This window comes from Sinocyclocheilus anshuiensis, unplaced genomic scaffold (genome assembly GCF_001515605.1).
Source record: "Sinocyclocheilus anshuiensis isolate Anshui unplaced genomic scaffold, SAMN03320099.WGS_v1.1 scaffold247, whole genome shotgun sequence".
Lineage (NCBI taxonomy): Eukaryota > Metazoa > Chordata > Actinopteri > Cypriniformes > Cyprinidae > Sinocyclocheilus > Sinocyclocheilus anshuiensis.
The window spans coordinates 465,655-484,644 of NW_015552543.1; the positions used below are offsets into that span (position 1 = coordinate 465,655).

General features: G+C 36.3%; 1 long non-coding RNA gene across 2 annotated transcripts in view; it reads left to right on the forward strand.

The window, feature by feature from the left end:
• LOC107664007 (uncharacterized) overlaps nucleotides 1-4,956 on the forward strand; it is a 22,400-nt gene extending 17,444 nt beyond the window's left edge. For both annotated transcript variants that reach the window (XR_001631415.1, XR_001631414.1), the window contains 2 exons: nucleotides 4,592-4,598; nucleotides 4,946-4,956. This is a non-coding gene — a long non-coding RNA (uncharacterized LOC107664007). The remainder of the gene's footprint in view (nucleotides 1-4,591; nucleotides 4,599-4,945) is intronic.
• Nucleotides 4,957-18,990: the final 14,034 nt, after the last annotated feature.

Sequence of the window (18,990 nt, forward strand, 5' to 3'; positions counted from 1 at the left end):
GCTTTGTCATGCGAGCTGATCCGTGCTGGTCGCTGAGGAAATACATCAACTTCGCGCTGTGGATTGCCGGATTGGCTTTCACCGTGGACGAAACGGAGTCCAGCCCGGGGTCGTCACATGTGGTTGCCGCAAGCTCGCCGGACGCTCCTTCATCGAATCCGCCGGCCGCCGCTCACTCTAGCCTGCCGCCTCTGCTCACTGTAGGCCGCCGCCGCTCACTCTAGCCCCGCCTCCGGCCTCCGCTCATTCTAGCCTGCCGTGTGTGACGCTGTGTGTTTCGTTGTGAAAGTGAAACTACTTTGTTTGGCCTTCCAAAAGAGGACACGACTAGAAATCAGTGGTTAAGTTGTATTTACAACACTGTTCCAGAACAGTTCAACCCAAATATTCAGATGTGTGCAGCACATTTTATGGAGGACTGTTTCCTGATCCTGGGAGAGTAGACTACAATGCCGGCTGTTCTGACTCACAGACTGTAAGTACGTTTTTTATATTTAAAGAATTTGCCACTGACGATTCAAATGCGAGTTTTGAGCAGTGTAGAGTAGCGCTTGTTGTTTGTCATTTCTCCGATCACAAATGCAGACATGGTTTTATATTTACGCGGCGCAATGCAACGCAACACGTAAAAAGACAGTATAAGTCATTATAATCCGTAATTATGTCCCCACTGGTTGCAACAAATGCCTCGTTTATAATGGGTTTTAATATTTTTGTCTTGTCGCTCCGGGACACGGCCTTACAGTTAAACTTTAACTTTAAAATAAAGTGAGACCAAAATAGATAATGAATAAAGCCTAATTGTAGACTACTGTAAGACTGGAAATATATGTTCTTGCCCCTAAAATACATTTTGAAATATAATTTGGTATATGAAGGTTGAAACTAAATATACTTCCAATTTTAAAAATATTTCATTTAGCCTCACTGTTAACACTGCTTATTTATTGACAAATTGATTGATTGATTTATTGATTGATTGATTGATTGATGGGGTTAACTTAATATTTTCTGGCCATTACATTTGTAATTTCCTAATTGTGATTTTTATTTTTTTTTGTGTCCTAGCTATAGTAGCAGAACTACCGCAGGTGAAGTTCATCACATTAACTGTGTGCATGTTCCACTAACATCTGACAATAACAAGGTGTCTAGATAATTTTTTTTTATTTATGTCTGTGTCATTTGTGTCATTTATGTGGTCGTTCCTTCTGGATTTGGCAGAGACGTGACCAATAAAATGGAGAAAAACAAAGAATCTCCTATCGTCTCCAAAACACATGCGCACACACACACACACACACACACACACACAGACACAGAAAGACAGACATCCTGCAGAGGTGTAAATAGGCTGTAGGTGTTGTTTCTCAGATGGATGATGAGAAAATGGCTTATTTTGTCTCTGGGGCTCCATTTGTTTTTTTTCCCCCTAATAATCTAAACATAATGTGCGTTTATTTCTGTTCTTACGTGAATAGGCTACTGAGAAGACAACACAAGCTCAAACATGTTGCACATAACAGTTTGTTTGGATAGAAAATTCAAAAACGTGAAGACTCTTTGAGACCCATCTAAACAAACACCTGATCCATATGCACTGAGGTCCGACTCATATCTGATACGATTACCGTTTCACTCTTTGCCTTTTTCTCATGAAAGTTCTGTGGGATAATTGAACAGAAGTCTGGATGGTACAATACATTGCAAATCCTGCTAAATTTATGGTAAAATAGTCAGCTGGGATTGCCAGAGAAATAATAATTCATACTTTTAAATCAGATTCCAGTCTTGTTAAACCTAATATTATTTTTCACGATTTTACAATTAACCAATTACCAGTTAAAATTACTGAATAGTTCATAAATTATAACACTGAACTCAGATGTCTTCTTCACTAAGTAAACCCAAATCAACAAGCTCTCTATGCAGAGAAAACATTAAGTAGATATTTGAGGTGTCTGACAGATGTTCCCTGAGAGGAACAATGTCTTACAATCCATTACTGTCAACCATCTATAGAAGTTTATTATCCCTCTCCAGTCATTGTAGACGCATGAACAACATTCAGAACAACATTCAGGCAACATGATAGGTGTTTTTAAAGAGACTGTACAAATGTTTTCAAAGTTCTCCACTCTGTTGGGAACACTCACAACTGATTATAAAAGTTAGTATTATGTGTTAGAACCCACACAGTTCAAAGTTTTATGAGTCATATACTGTCTCTGCTAAATGTTTAGCCCTGAAATGTACTACACTGTGCAGTAAGTATAGGATATGTTAGGGTGACCATACGTGCCATTTTTCCAGGACGCGTCCTGGCCAGGATTTCTATAATGCCTAACATATCTAGGTTTTGGCTTTGTTTGCATGTGCAGACCGATCGATGTATGACATCAAAGTACCATACAGACGGTTATGCTTTCGAAACGCTCTCGAGGTACTTTGATGTCAAACACTGATCCGTCTGAGCCGCACTGCTTTTAAGTCGAACACACCTAATATGTACGCGTAATTGCATCGCTTTGACCGTAGATCCCACCTTCTCACACACCATGATTGGTCCATTATGTACAATGCTTGCATGTTATTGGTCAAACTACTTTTCGATCATTACCTTCAGCAAGCATGAAAACAGGAAAACAAAGCCAAAACAAATCCTGGCCAGGACCCGTCTGGGAAAAATGGCACGTATGGTCACCCTAGGATATGTGTATTAAATATCAAAGCAAAGTAGTATGTAAAAGTAAAAGTACTACATACTACAAATACTACATATAGCAGTAATTGTTTGAATGGAGGTATGCTCTTCTAAACGTAGCTTTAATAGCTTTTCAACGCTGCCCATGTTGCTAATGAGCAAACAGGTCCAAGCAGGATACATTAGCAATCAATGATGTTCAGACAGGGCGGTAGCTCTGTCCTTGTGCCCTACCGAGGAGTATAACCCTTCTCAGTAGCCTTTCACATGCAATTAAGCTGTTTGTTTTACATGCATTTATGGGTCCTGCAGGTCTGACAGACACAGGGCAGACCCCGCTCCCTATTGGGAACCATCAGCCGTACAGCCAATTAATATTCAATAGGCCTTCTGGTAGAGCTTATAGTCACATAACCTGCTCAGAGAGCAGCTGCTGAAGGGGGGATGCCTCCGAGAATCGCAGGTTTGTGGCGTGAACAAGCTGTGACAATGTCAACACTATTTGTCTTCCTATACGATGTGATAAACTGGAAAGGAAGAGTTGTTGTGTGTGGGTTTTCTCACACAGGTTCATGGTTTAGCCTGATGGAGTTTCTTTGATTTACTCAGCAGTGCATATGAGTTGAGCAATAATGCAATCACAACATAGTATAGTAAAACCATTGGAACAAGTTTTGGATTGTTAGTAAACCTTGGAAAATGCCAGAATTGGAAAAAAACAAAAAAAAAACATTCGTCACATTTTATATTAGGTGGCCTTAACTACTATGCACTTACATCAAAAAATAAATACAATGTAGTTATTGTGTTCATATTGTATTGCAAAACACTTTTGCTGCTATTGAGGTGGGATGCGGGTAAGGTTAGGGACAGGTTTGGTGGTATGGGTAGGCTTAAGGGTGGTTTAAGGAGTAAGGGATGGGTCAACAGTATAATTATAAATGTAATTACAGAAATTAATTACAGATGTAATTACATATAGGTATTTTTACAAATATAAAGTACAATGTAAAAACATGTATGTACACAATAAGTGCATTGCACCAAATGATTAATTTAAATGTAAGTACATAATAGTTAAGGCCACCTAATATAAAGTGGGACCAAACATTCCTATTTCCCTATTGGCGGCCCTTCAAAAACTGCAAGCCACTATACACTACAGTTCAAAAATTTGGGTTCATTAAGATTTTTTTGTTTTTTTTATTTACGTAACAACCATTGAACCATACGTAACTGCCATTAAATTGAATGGAAATGCTAACAGATATCTTTATTCAGGAATTATATAGGAAAATAGGCTTTTGAATACCTTCAACTGCATTATCTGTTATATTTAATTTTAAATAGATATAAATTCCAGGAATTATTCACAGCCAGTGATTCATTCAAAATCCATTATGTAGAAATGAATTTATGTTATGCCCCCTCTGTTTTTATCAATCCCACTTTATATCTGTAATACCTAACATTAAACACTTGGTATTAAGCAAATCAAAGTATAACACATTGAATCAATCATTTTAACTCTGCAATATATTTTAATAATGTATGCCTCTTCAAGTAGAGATACTGTAATGAAAAATAGGAGCCATATTCTTTGTGCTTTGAAGAGAGCAAGTTAAAATACAAAAAAAGAAAAGCATAACACAGGCCCCTCTAAGCTCCTTCTCGCTTGACCGACCTTGAATGAAGCCTCTGATGAGAAGAAAAGCTATTTTCACTTACCTCACCATGCAGACGTGCCAGTCCTGGAGGCCTGTGATCTTCACTGCTCAAGCTGGGCTGTTTTCACCTGCCTCTATTTTCCAGTGGATTTGCAACCATAAAACACTGTTCAATTAATATTGTCCCTTCACATTCACACCCAGGTTTGTGTTGTATTAGAGAGCGGGTATTACAGCAGGCATGGTGGTACTTAACATGGAAAGGTGTGAAAACAGGTGTAAGACTGGTGTGTTTAGTGTAGTCGTATGTCTCCTTTGAGTTTGATTATTATCGGTGTATTATTCACAATGCAGTGATATTTAGGTGTGCTGACTGTGAAATAGTGATTCGGCAATAATGTTAGCAGAGGAAAGTGCACAGAAAGCTGACCATTATTGCAGAATACATACTTAATGTGAAGTGGAGAGGTTTGGTATCACTTTGAAGGGGTTCATGTCGTGATAATGACCATCTGACTACACATTATCCGTATTATTAATGAACACATAGATAGCAAATATAGATTTACGTGAGAAGAGAACACGGAGTAATACAAGGAACATGAAACTAAACACTCTCACTTTATACTGTTATAAACATTTCAATTGTTCAACATGCATTGCCGTGTTAATTGAATGTTGTCACCTGACCCACATTTACCATGGTAAGGGCTCAAGCAGTGGCATGTAGATGAAGAGAATCAAGCGTAGAAAGAAACTAAAGACTGTGTTCCAGTGCATGACATCATAATAGTAATAGAATGTTCAGATGCAAATGAACATGGCTGCAGCTCAATGTGTCCATTTTACATCATTAGAATGTTTCACACGGCCTACTGTTGTACAATCCCGATAAAGCACAAGCATGTAAGAGTGCACGTCCCTAATTAAATGGTCATCTCCCTCAGTTCTTAATATAGTGTGTGCTGCATCAATACCTTCTTTTAAGCCTATTGTGATGTTGTTGTGTATGACCTCAGAGCTCCTAAGTGGCAAAACTAGACATTAATTCCTCTCACAAAAATTCAAGCATAGAAAGAAACATAGAAGACCAGTATCAGAAATACAGTATTTATAGTGTAAACAAACATAAACATTCTGATTTTATATCGTAACTAAACATTTGGGTTATTGAATTTATCTTGTTAATTTGCTGTTGTCAAATTGCCCACATTTACTATGGTAAGGGCTCAAGCAGTGGTACATAGATAAAGTTAATTATTTAGATTTTCACGACAATGACTGTACTAAAAAGTGTTTCCTTTGCATTTTTGAAAAGTTTTGCGTATAATGTTGTCAAAACAATGCCAGTTCACATAGATCCATGAAAACAACTAAAAGCGCTGTAGTAGGCATTCTAATAAGCCAGTAGTTGGCGATGTCACTTTGCAAAGAATGCTGTTGTTGTTTAAATGAATGGCCAAAGCATATAAAAAAAAATCTGGTTTTAGTAGAAAACGATGCTGTGTGAACACCCGCTTATTTCTGCATTCAAAAGTAAGAATGACTACAAGATAGAGGCTTTTTTTTTTCATTGATGTGAAAAAGGTGAAGCATAAATGTCTTCGAGGTCCTTGACTTGTCTCTTGCAAATACTTTTAAAATGTACATGCACAGCTATAAAAATGGACTGCGAAGAGAGAAAGTTGTAAAACCAGAGAGGATGTTGACGTACAAAGTATAACTCCCGGTGTCCTAGTCCTCAGTGCGCCGGCTATTTACAACCTTGCGGCCAGATCTATCACATCATTTGTGCAGCATCTCGGAGGCCCTCATCCCTGCAGACCCAAACTTTGAACCTCTGAGTCCCACCCTCCCTTTTCCGGCCGCCCCATTGTTGCCGTCTTGGAAAACCATCAGCTGACAGATTTACTGGTCTGAGCATTAGCTGAACTCAGGAGAGGGTAGAGCCTCATAGAGTTACACTCCAAAACTGTTCACCTCCTCTTTGGAAGCTCAATAATTTACTGTACGGGCACCTCTGTGAACGCCGCAGTAAATGTACTGTTACTGTTAAAGGAGATATGAATCGGACAGCTGCTCTGAGCAGATTCATTGCAGCACAGTCACCCTAATGACTCTGTTTGATGATATATGACAAAGACAGATTGAACTCCTGTTTTTAAGACATCCTGAGAACTTGATTTTCTCTCCTGCTCCAATCATGGTGGGTCTGTGAAAACCATCTTGTTCTGTACCTCTGTGTTAGTTTTTCTTTGCTTTCCAGACATTGCGTTTTACACATTGATGGGGAATGTTGGGATTACATGTACTGTATGTAATATTGCTGGAGTATACAGTATTCTCATAATACACTTAAACAGTACAGTGTTTGAGTTCCATGCTAATGGTATAAGCATATGATATTTCTATTCCAAATAAATGCACCTTTTTTTAACTTTCTATTCATCAGTGTATCCAGAAAAAAAAAACTTTCATTATGTTTTGACAAAAATATGAAGCAGCACAACTGTTTTCACCTGTGATAATAGAAAATGTTTCTTCAGTACTAATCATTTGAATGATTTCTAAAGGATTATGTGACACTGAAGACTGGAGTAATGATGCTGAAAATTCAGCATTGCACCACAGGAATAAATACATTTTGCAATACATTAAAATCGAAAACAGTTCTTTACATTTTTTTCTAACTTTTTTTTTTTTTTTTTAAGTTGATTTACTTAAGCCTCTCATGGTTTTATTTAACATCCATTTTATCAGTCGGTCAGTAATGTTGTTTCATGAGGAAACCATTTCATTTCTGCTCCAACCTCCTCGTCTTCAGCTAAGACATAAATAAAATGCATTACGCAAAGGCCTGGATAACAGTATTGAGAGCTTTGATTAAAATTCATAGGAGTTGATTTGCCAATTCAGTCTTTGAGGGAATAATGGGAAATTAATGTTTAATCCTATTAAGATAAGGATGTGTTCTTGTACGCATCTCTATCTGCATCTCCACAGCGACCATCCACCATAAATTGAATTCCTTCTATGACTGCAGAAGTCTCTGGCTTCCCTCAAGTCATTACCAAACCCATGACCAGCTCAAAACATACAATATTGTTATGATAGGGTGCTTATCAGATTTCCAAATGGAAATCATGTGTGAACTAAATCACTCTGAATAACAGCTCAGATGGTATTAAAAGGATTTCGCCTGACAGCGATAAGTAAAGGCAGAAATATGTTTAGATGTCTGCCCTCGGTGATATCATCCACATTACATCAAAACAGCTTCTATGATGTTGAAACGGGAATATATCACAGATCAAGGCAGGACATGTTCACATAAGTCTGTAAGTCCCATGTGGCTGAAGTGAGAGAAGTTGTTTTGTCAGTCCCTCGGCTTCAGAAGGTGAAAAACAGTCAACAGCAATTAACTAAACTCTAACGAGTGTTAAACAGCTTAAACAAACATTTCATTCAAATGACCTAGAATACATGTACTGTAGATCATTGGTTAGCTGTGGGGATCTTATGGAAGAATAATATCACATTTCTCAGCTTGGCCTCAGTTATTTGATCATGAAATAGCTTCATTATATTTAAATAGGTTTTAAAAATAAATATCCAATTTTCCTGGGCTCCTGAGTCATTGGTCGCATGGAATTTACGACTCAGGTGATTGGCCCAAAAAGCAAATGTGTACAGAACTTAGTGCCCATAATTTGCATACCTCCAGCCGAGCAACTGCCATTGAGATGAATGGGAATGCTAACAAATAGCTTTCTCCAGGTATCTCGACCTCCTCAAAAATAACCTGTGAAGAGAATCTATGTATAAACGTTTCACTCCACTGCCAATGGCACGTTTCTGCATGCGTATCGTGACCGCTGTGTGCAATGACAGCAATCAATGAACAGCAAACCATCATCATTCCATAGAGGCTTTTATCTCTTCCCACACCACTTCCCACTCTCATTGTTCAACCTTCAGCCTAATCCATCAAGCTTGTGGCTTGGATCCCCTCTCTCTATCTGGAAATTTCTATTGCAATACAGCCCATAAAATTCAACAACAGTTCTTACCATCTCACAAAAGCATGGCTGAAGATCCCACCCTGTAATTAAATAGTGAACTGGGAAATTTATTAGCCCCTTTAGACACAGTAGTTTCATACATAATGAAGCATATCCCAAAACCTAAGTGAAGGACTCTCTGGAATGTTGTAAATTAAATAATGAAGGATAACAATGTGCTGCAACTGTGGAATAGTCTGATTAATTGCAGTAGACATAATGCGTTTTCATAGATGAATCTGGATAAGTACTTGAAAGTTATCCGGTTTATATCAAAATTATTGCACATATGCATGTAATGCATGAAGGATGTTGGTAAGTCTTGATTATAGAATGGACACTTTAAACAGACAGCACACATTGTCTGTCATTTTCTGTCTTCTGTAGTGTAAATGAAGTCACCTTATTTTACATGTTACACAACTCTTGTTAGACGACTGCAGTGGATGAATACAAAGCCGGAATAATAAACCCTTTAAGCAGATTTTCTAAAAACATCCAAAGATATGAAAAACCAGAAATGGCTTGTTCTGAGATCTTGTGAGCCATAATTGAGTGTCTGTCAGATGAGAATGCTGAATTGCTGGCGTGCAGTCAGTGAGAGAGATCACTCTGATTGGCTGTTCAGAATAGCGAGCCAGTGAATGAGAAGAAAAGTAAAAAAGGCACACCCAGATCCCAGCTAACCGAAATATGTTCTAAGAATGTTTTGCTAATGTTCCCATTAAGTTATGAAAGCATTATTTCTGAATGTTTTCAGAATGTTCAAAATTGAATTTTTAAATAATGTTATTTATTGGTTATGTTAGAAAAAAAAACTGGTCACACTTTATTTTAAGGTCCAGTGCTCGCTATTAACAAACCATTAACTATGACTTTTGCCTCAATAACCTCCTTTTTGCTGCTTATTAATAGTTAGTACGGTAGTTGTTAAGTTTAGGTATTAGGGATGTAGAATATGGTTATGCAGATTATATGCTTTAATTATAAGTACTAATAAACAGCCAATATGTTAATAATAGGCATGCTAATAAGCAACTAGTTAATAGTGAGAATTAGTCCCTATACTAAAGTGTTACCAAAAAACTTTAAGGGAATGCTCAGTTTTATAATTGGTAAACATTATGGGAACATTAATTTTGAATGTTCTCTGAACAATCTGAAAGAATGAAGTACTTTTAAAAAAACATTAGATTAATGTCCAACTAAAATGTTTCAAACATATTCCATGACCAGTGTTTTTGTGCTAACATTTTGAGAACATAATTAAAAATCAGATAACATTGTCACAAGAAAGTTTGTTCCTAACATTGAGAGAACCTTGACAGAACATTTCTGAAAATGTTCCCTGTTAGCTTATCTTCATCTTATCTGAGCATTCCAATATACAAATATTTTCAGAATGACAGGGCCGCCTGGAATGAAGAAAGTGAAGACCAAGTGATCACCATGGTTTATGTTCAAAATTGTAAGTGTTGCTTTGTTTACGGTTTGTATATCCACAGTCTTAGTTTCGGTTTCCCCTTTTGAATGATGAATGCAGACTGCTGTCACTTGTATGTATAGAAAGTTATTTCCTCTCACGCAGGTGCAGAAAGTCCGACTCTAGTCTTTGTGGTGTGTTGTACTTTTTTGCCCAGACACAGACGATGCGAGGCAACACAGTCAGCTTTCATCACTGCTAGTTATTTGATGTTGGTTTGTTGTGTTCCAGGTTTTAGCTTCATTGGAAGTCCACCAGACCTTGTATTGTTTCTGGATGTGTGTAGCACCTGCTACTCTGCATATTTCCTGAAACATCACAACTTACAAGCCTGCTGCTGAAGGTTTTTTTTTTTTTTCTTTACAAGGTGCCTTGATAATTTACAGTTACCCTAATAGTTTTTTTTTTGTGTTTGTTTGTTTTTTTAACAACAAAAGTGCAAAGTCTTTTCCAGTTCTTTTAACTTGTGTCATGCATGTAACACCGGTAAACCTGTTAACGTTTACATGGATAGTAAATCAACAGGAATTACATCAGTAATGCTCAACCACAAGTTCATCCACATAGAAAAGTAGTCCTACCCTAAAAAAATGATTTAGACAACTCTACATTTCAAATAATTATCATTGTAGCACTTTATTTTAGTGCTTGAAACCCACTGGAATGTTGACCTGGTGGTAAGTGCTTTACTGTACTTACAATGAGTCAAAATATGTTGGGTGGTAATTGACAGCATGTCACAGATACTGTCAAAAGAGCTTATCTTGTATTGAAGCCGGAACATTCCTTGATGATTTTCACACACTGCACTAGCTCTCCTCTTATTTCAACACTTCCTATGGCTCATAGTGAAGGTCAGACTTCTTGAACTATTTCACCTGTCACACTTTGTCACCAGCTGAATTTGAGCGTAGCAAGGGAAGGAACTAACCTCACTCTATGGAATACATTTACAACTAGAACGACTCCGCTAAATGCCACTGGGGCCAAAATCCACCGCGGCTTGGCGTGACTTATTGAAACGTAGTCCAGCATGAAATACCACCCACCATGCATTTCCCCTCTGTGCGGTCTATGTTCACAGCTTCTGTATTTTCTGGCCACCAGTGGCTCTCTGAAGTCATTTAGACCAAAACAACATGGAGAAGAATGGGCATTAAATAGGTCCCATCATGTGTGTTTCATGTGTATGCTTGATTAGCTTATTGTTTACACTTCTCATCTCTGAGCTTTTCCACATGATTTCAGAATGTGTATGATGTTCAGCAATTTTTAAAAGAATGAATATTCATAAAAATTCCCTTCTGAAAAAGAAGTGCACTTAATTGTATCGAATGTGTACTTTGTGTACTTTAAATCTCAAAAGTATAAAAGTAAAAAAAAAAACATATTTTTTTTAATTTTAAAGTTTTAAAAATAATTTATAGTGCTTTAAAGAAGTAAACTTATTTTTATGTGTTGACTAACATACTAAAGCACATGTAAAGTACTTGATCATAACTGTAAATAATGTTATTCAATATTGCATTTAAAGTTAAAATATTTTATAAACTTTATTAAATTGCAACTTCATTTACATTTACATTTTCAATTACAAATTCATTTTCACTTCATTTTCTGTTACAAATTACAAATAAATGTAAATACATGACATACAAGTTTCAACTTAAATGACATTAAAATATATTTTACTTTACCATAAATGCTTGTCAGTCAGTACATTTTAACCATATTTCAAACTCAACAACAGAATTATGAAATTACATATAAAGATGTACTTAAGTCCTACTTAAGTGGGTCTAAAAAGCCCTCTAAATTTCAGCTAATTTGCTCATTTGAACTATTATTCACTTTAGTTTACGTGCGGTTAAGTTAATGCAATTAAAGGGGTCATATGACGTTCTAAAAAGAACATTATTTTGTGTATTTGGTGTAATGCAATGTGTTTATGCGGTTTAAGGTTCAAAAAACATATAGCGTTTGAATCATCAGTGGCAAATCCTTTAAATATGAAAACGTACTTACAGGCTGTGAGTCAGAAGCGCCAGACTATGCTTGCAAAGTTGGAATTGCCCCACTTTATAGAAACAGCCTTTGTGCACAGAAGCATTGTAGGCTACTCTCCCAGGAAACAGTCCTCGTCCTCCGTAAAATGTGCTGCACACATCTGAATATTTGGGTTGAACTGTTCTGTTACAGTGCTATAAATACAACTTAACCACTGATTTCTAGTCGTGTCCTCTTTTGGAAGACCAAACAAAGTAGTTTCACTTTCACAACGAAACACACAGCTTCTCCACAACATGGCGGTGGCGGCAACAGCGAGAATAAAAGTTATGTCTTCTTTCTTTGCGTGAACATTTGGGCGGCGTTATGCAAATCTTCCCACACAGTGACATAGACATGTGGGGGCGTGTTAGAACGAGCCGTTTTAGGAGGGCGTGGACGAGTCTTAACTTTTATAAAGAATATCTCTTTGGGTTTGAGACTTTAGTCTTTGCAACTTACAGATCTTCTTTATGCACCAAGAGCTTGTAACACTCCAAAGAAAAAGGAAAAATTGAAATCACATCACATGACCCCTTTAAGTAATAAGTACTCTTTTTAAAAGTCCTCATTTTGCCAAGGTTTGCAGTTGTTTTTTTTATTTCATACTACTTTTTTTTAAACATCACCAAAACTAACACCACCAACAAAAAAACACTTTTGATGATGCTAAACATGTTACAGACTCTGAAAAGTATATGCAAACATGTATCTGAAGCAGGGGTGATTAATGGTGAGTTAATGATAGGATGCAGAAGATCTGGATCTCTGTGTCTGGATGAATAGGTTAAAGAATCCATCAGAGCACACACAGCTCCAGCTTTTCAGGTCTTGCTGTGTGGGGGAAAGTGGCAGAACCCAGTTGACCTCCCCAGTGGTAGTCCCCTCTTTTGTTTACCCACAACATCCCACCCTCCACATACCCACAAGCCCGCAGTGCTGAGCTGACCCTCTACCACCACTTGACTTCTACCCAATTAAACCAATTTGTGTCAGGGAACCGGGGTGATCTGTCAACATCCTGAATCAAAGTGTTGTGTGAGAACGCCAGCCAGAAGAAAGTGCCCTGGAGCGTGTGAATGCCTTGGGATCATGCTGATGAATGTTAGAGAGTCCGGACTAACTAAAGTGGATACAGTGGTTTCACAGCAACAATCCATATGGAACGTTCCCATATTCCACAACACACCGTCAGAACCGGGTGACTGATTTTGGAGTCGTTTCACAGAACCCATTTCTGATTTGCTATGAAATAATAACAAACTCTTCTTTAATTGACTCCAACAATTCCAGACGAATGCCTGCTTTTCATTAGTTCTTCTTCTTTCTTCTTCTTTTCTGAATGCATTTAATGAGTTAGTGTTTAGGGAGCGGAAGCATCCGAGCCAAAAAACACAATAACAGGATTTATCCCGTCATCTTCTTTGGGACGTTCCCTATTTGTTGTCATCGCTTACGTAAAATCTCAGTGTTCTACCTTAAGCATTGACATATCTATCCCATCAGTCCCACTGTGAACTGTTGGCTTGATCTGTGAGGCTATTTCAGAGCCCTTTATTGTGCAGCCAGTTGTTTGCGGAAAGCATCCATAAAAAGCGATGCATAATCCCTAGTTGTGTAGGGAAACAATCGTTTACAGGAGTACAGCAGTGCTTTATCTTTGTGATGAATCACTCAGGCGCTGTGTAAATGCTGGGCTTTAAAATGGCCCCTGCTGACTGATGAGAGAGCCCACAACTGTATTTTAAAAGGCTGTGACTGATCCACGGCCGCTAATGGAGGGAATACTTAGTCATCTCAGCGGAAGAGAAGAGCAAATGGAATTGGGCAGAAGTGTTGGTGCGGTGTGAGTGGGTATCAGTGTTGCCAGGTGATAAAGAGAGTGTATCAAAGTCATTTTTCACTGAGAGCTGTGGCTTAAAATTAAGAAACAAGCTAGATTACAGTGAAAAATGAATGGGCCGTGCTCGATCTTTATCTAAAGAGTGGAATTCAACCTTGACCTGAATCCTTCAGATGATTCCAAATGAAAATAAGACCGTAAATGTGTTCTTGGAAATTAATGGTTTCCAAGTATCTGGAATATTTTCCAAGTGAAGTTCAAGAGTTGTAACTTTACATTTATTTTACAGATGCTGTTGAATGTTGTTTATATATAGGTAGGTCCGTCTATTAATTCTGTTTGGATGAGCCAAGTTAGAAACCATAAAAGGCTGATAAATGCACACCTGTGACCATACAGTCTGTATTAATGAGGTCAGATGCAGTGGACTATAATTTATTAAAGAAATGCTTATTCAAAAGTACACTTTCATGACTATGTTTCAGAACACACTTAAGTACACTTTTAAAAAGTGCACTTTCTAATAATGTCAAAAGTTGGTTGCACTTTATTTTAAGGTGTCCTTGTTACACGTTACATGTACTATTATAATAAAAATAAATTATGCATAATTACATGCAAGTAACCCTAATCCTAAACCTAACCATATAGTAAGTACATGTAATATTACTCAGTACATAAATCTATTTAAGATAAAGTGTTACCCAAAAGTTTCACTTTAAATCATTGTTTTAATCATCTTTTTTCATGCTTTAAAGAACTAAACTTATTTTGATGTGTTAACTAACATATTAAAGCACATTTAATGTGGGTTTTTTTTACTGTAGTTTGTTATTCAATATTACATTATATATCGAATATAAATAATAATATATTTCAATAAATAACAGAAGTTTTAATGGGAATGACAGTATATTTTAGTATATCAGAAATGTTTCTTAGTACATTTAGCAGTGAACTTTAACCATATTCCAAAGACAATAGACATGAAATTACATTAAAAAAAGTCCTACTTAAGTGGGTCAAAAGTAATCTAAAGTTCATCCAGTTGAATTTTAATATAAATTGAAACTATAATACATTTTTATGTATTTGCAGTTAACATGCAATTTGTGTCCGAAACATTATATTTAATTCATATTTAAGAATATTCTTTTAAAGTATATTAATTTGGTAACACTTTAGTTTAGGGACCAATTCTCACCAGTAACTAGTTGTATATTAGCATGCATATTACTAGCATATTGGCTGTTTATTAGTACTTATAAAGCACATATTCTGCATGACAATATTTTAGATTCCTTAATCCTACCCTATACCTAAACTTATCTACCTTACTAACAATTAATAAGTAGAAAATTAGGAGTTAACTGAGGGAAAACTCTTAGTTAATAGTGGATGTGCATTCCCTAAAGTGTTACCACTCAATTACTAAAGTGCTATTATAATTCCATAATAAGTACTCATTTAAAGCTATACTAAAGTGTATTTCTTTTATAATATTTTTCTATGACCCTTATTACCAAAGCAGAGATACATTTGTGGATGTATTACTGTTTAATGAATGTTTCTAGATTTTCTAGAATGACTGGAGAACCGCCATAAAATAATTCATCCCAGTTGTCTTTTAGCTACTCATATTTGTTTTCCATTCATATGGGGCTCCTCTGGATGTTTCTGAAATATAATCCTATCCTAAAATCTTCCACTTGAAACCTAATTGAATCCTAATAGCAAAAGTTTCCATCGTCAGAGCATTTTTTCTATTGAAAAACTGAAAAAAAAAAAAAACTCAGTTAAGAACCTAATGCCCTCATTAATACTACAAATATGATCACATCATATCTTCAATAGAGTACAATGAAATAAAACACTAAATATATCATGTTTAAGGCACACAGACAGAAAGCTCCATTCGGAAGAAGGATGCAGTGAGCCGCGGCTGGCGACAGTCCAGCAATGCTGCTCTTGTTTAACTGGCTGAATTACACTTTATTGCTTTGTCATATTGCAGCTCAACTAAATCCACTGATGTTATTAGCTAGATGATGGTGGCTAATGCTGGTTGTCTTATGAGGAACAGATTGCAGGGCAGCTCTAATGTAAACCATGGACACGTCTTTTGATGTCAGTCCTCTCTTTGTAGTCATTTGATTGTGCACAGGATTTGTCTGTTCATGAAAGCGTTCATCCACAAACAAAGCCAATCCATCTCAGTGTATCAGAAACACCTGTTCCATTTGATGCTGGTGAATGAAAGCTCTCTGTTCTCATGAGTTCAGGTGCGGCTCTGACTGACGTGAAGGTCAACCCAACACAAGTAGCAGCTGGATAAGAGTTCACTTGCTGTACCTATGGGAGGAAGTATGATATCAAAGTCATGTTGCATGCATTAGGGTGGACCAGAGAGTGTTGAAATGTATTTTGTCTGTAACTGATTTTTGCAACATGTGTCTGAAATAGCCTATTGAAGCTTCTCCTAATCACCTTTTACCACGCCTGTTTCATTTTACAAATTAAAAATAGCAAACAACTATATAATAATTGATTCAAAATGGCAAATAAAACTGAAAACAAATATAGAAAGACATAAAATATATGACAACCACTCTAAAAACTTGTACTGACCCACCTGGAGGGTGGTGGTCATAGAACGTTTGCATCCTATATGGAAATATATTTTAACGTAATGACCTACTGTATATCAAGAGTGATATTGCCATATGTGTTACCTATAAGGTGGTACATTCTTTTGGTAGATGAATATATAAGTTTTCAACATATATAAATAATCCACACAGTAAAATTTTGGATATATACATATAGTAATAACATCTATATGATAATTTTTCACATGATATTATATGTAGCATCCATATATGTCAACAATATATTTTATTTATATATGCAACTTTAAACACACACACACATTTCATAGGTTTCATGTATGTTTTTACTATGACAATACATTTAATATTTGGACATTTATTATATGTAAATGTATTACTTTTGTATGTGGGATGCCTTTAGTAGCCTAATTATTATGGAAATAATATTCTACTTTAAAAGAAGTGCAACTGAATGCAATATTTCTGGAAAAATGTTAATTGCATTGCATAAAAATTGATATTACAGTTGTTGTTTTTTTCCCAACTGCTTACACTCAAAATCTTTACTTGTCACACAATTTCTGAAACCTGACACCAAATCTGCAAAACCATACACTAATTCTTGGCCTTTGACTCAGTTTTCAATTTCATAAAACACATTTTTGCAAAACACAACACACATTTATCTATGTAACACACAAAAATCTAACAGGAATTAATATTATGGCAAAGGTGTTTGCAAATGTTTGCTTTTGAGATGTGTTTGTGATATTTTGAATGCAGTGCTTCATTTTGCAAGAGATGTGAGGCATTTTGCATTTTGTGTGTTCGCAATTCGCAATTAAAGTTTTGAAAATGTGTGTAAGCAGTTGAAATAAAACTGTAAATTTACATTAAATGCAATTAACTGAATTTTATAGCCTGTGCTGAATGTACTGACAAGCATTTATGATAAACTAAAATATACTTTAATGTAATTTATATAAAAAATTGTAAATCATGTATTTAAATTTATTTGTAATTATAATAATTAAGTTACAATTTAACACACTTAAAATATATTAACTATAAAATATTGAACACACAAGTTAAAATGAGAATCAATTACTTTCCATGTGTTTAGTATCAAAATGTACTTCTTTAAAGCTTTAATTTAAAGTAAAACTTTACTTTAGAAATTATTACAAAGTGCACTTTTAAAAAGTATATTTAGGTCTATTATGAAAGTGTACTCTTTTAAAGTTCACTTAAACAGACTTTTATTTAATCAATATTATATTATCTGCAAGTACAGGTATTTTTTAAATATACTTTTAAGAGCTCAAGTACATTACAGCTTCACATTCCATACAATTAAGCACACCTTTTTTTCACAAGGGAAATCAATGATTTGTTTCAGCATGGTCTCCTCTACATCATACATCATCCTCTTGTCTGAAAAATAAAAATAAAAATCTTCTTCCAGCAGATGCATAAAGATGTTTGGACATCTGATGAATGACCAACACACAAATCATAGTGCTAAATTCTGAGTGCTAATTAGAATCTGCAACCCATTTGTAGTAAGGCCTATAACCTTGTAGGCACAGAATACTTCTTTTCGCTTTCAGCGAAGCAATCATGCCGCACACATATGTTGCCCTTTGCTCGTGACATTACGGTTACAGTCCGCTGCAATCCCCCAAGATTCAGTTCTCTACTTTATTCCACTAGTTTATCTCTGATCGCGAGCCATACCCACCCACATGACAGATATTGTTTGCACAAGCCTTTCTCATTAATTTCTGCAATCCTTCCATAGTCCTGTAGAATTGGGCTAATTATTGTCATTCCGGCTTACATGTAATTTTAATTCCAAAGCACAGATTACCTTTTTTTTCCCCAAATATGTTGTGTTGTCATTGACGTTTAACCTCCCTAGAGTAAATTAGATGTTTGATGAATTAATGCTCTCAGAGGCATAGCAATAGGGCAGGCAATTGACCATTTCAACAATCGGAAATGTCATTATTAATATAACATGGAGCGATATATCTGCATCCACCCTAGGGGGCCCCCTCTCGCATTACTCTGGATGTGTTTGATTTTTCCTCGTGATGCGACGGCCGCCGTTTTCAAACTGGCACAGCGCTTATTTGCTAATTTAAACATGAAGAGGACTTATCCGTCTGGCAGCCAGAAGCAGAAAAAAGCAAGAAGAGGGGGAAAAGAGGAAACATGACAGCGGTAAATGATGGAGATAAGATTGACTTAAGGATAATTATATAACAAACAAATGTTATCGTTGTTAATTCCAGCTTATTTTCGTTTAATTATTTGCAAGATGAATTACTGGTAATAGTCCATTTACTAATAGGGTTACTGGGAAACAGGTTAGCTAGGGTTGCACTTAGCAGCAGCATATTATGTAGTGTTAAGCAGGTATTAATATAGGCTGCAATAGAATAGGTGGTACCGGGAAAGATGTGCACATCGCCAGTGTCACCGCCTGGCAAGTTTCAGTGCCAGGGATACAAACTTGTCACCTTTCGGTGAAATTCGCCGTTTTTAATTAAAAATGGGTCATTTGTGTGATTC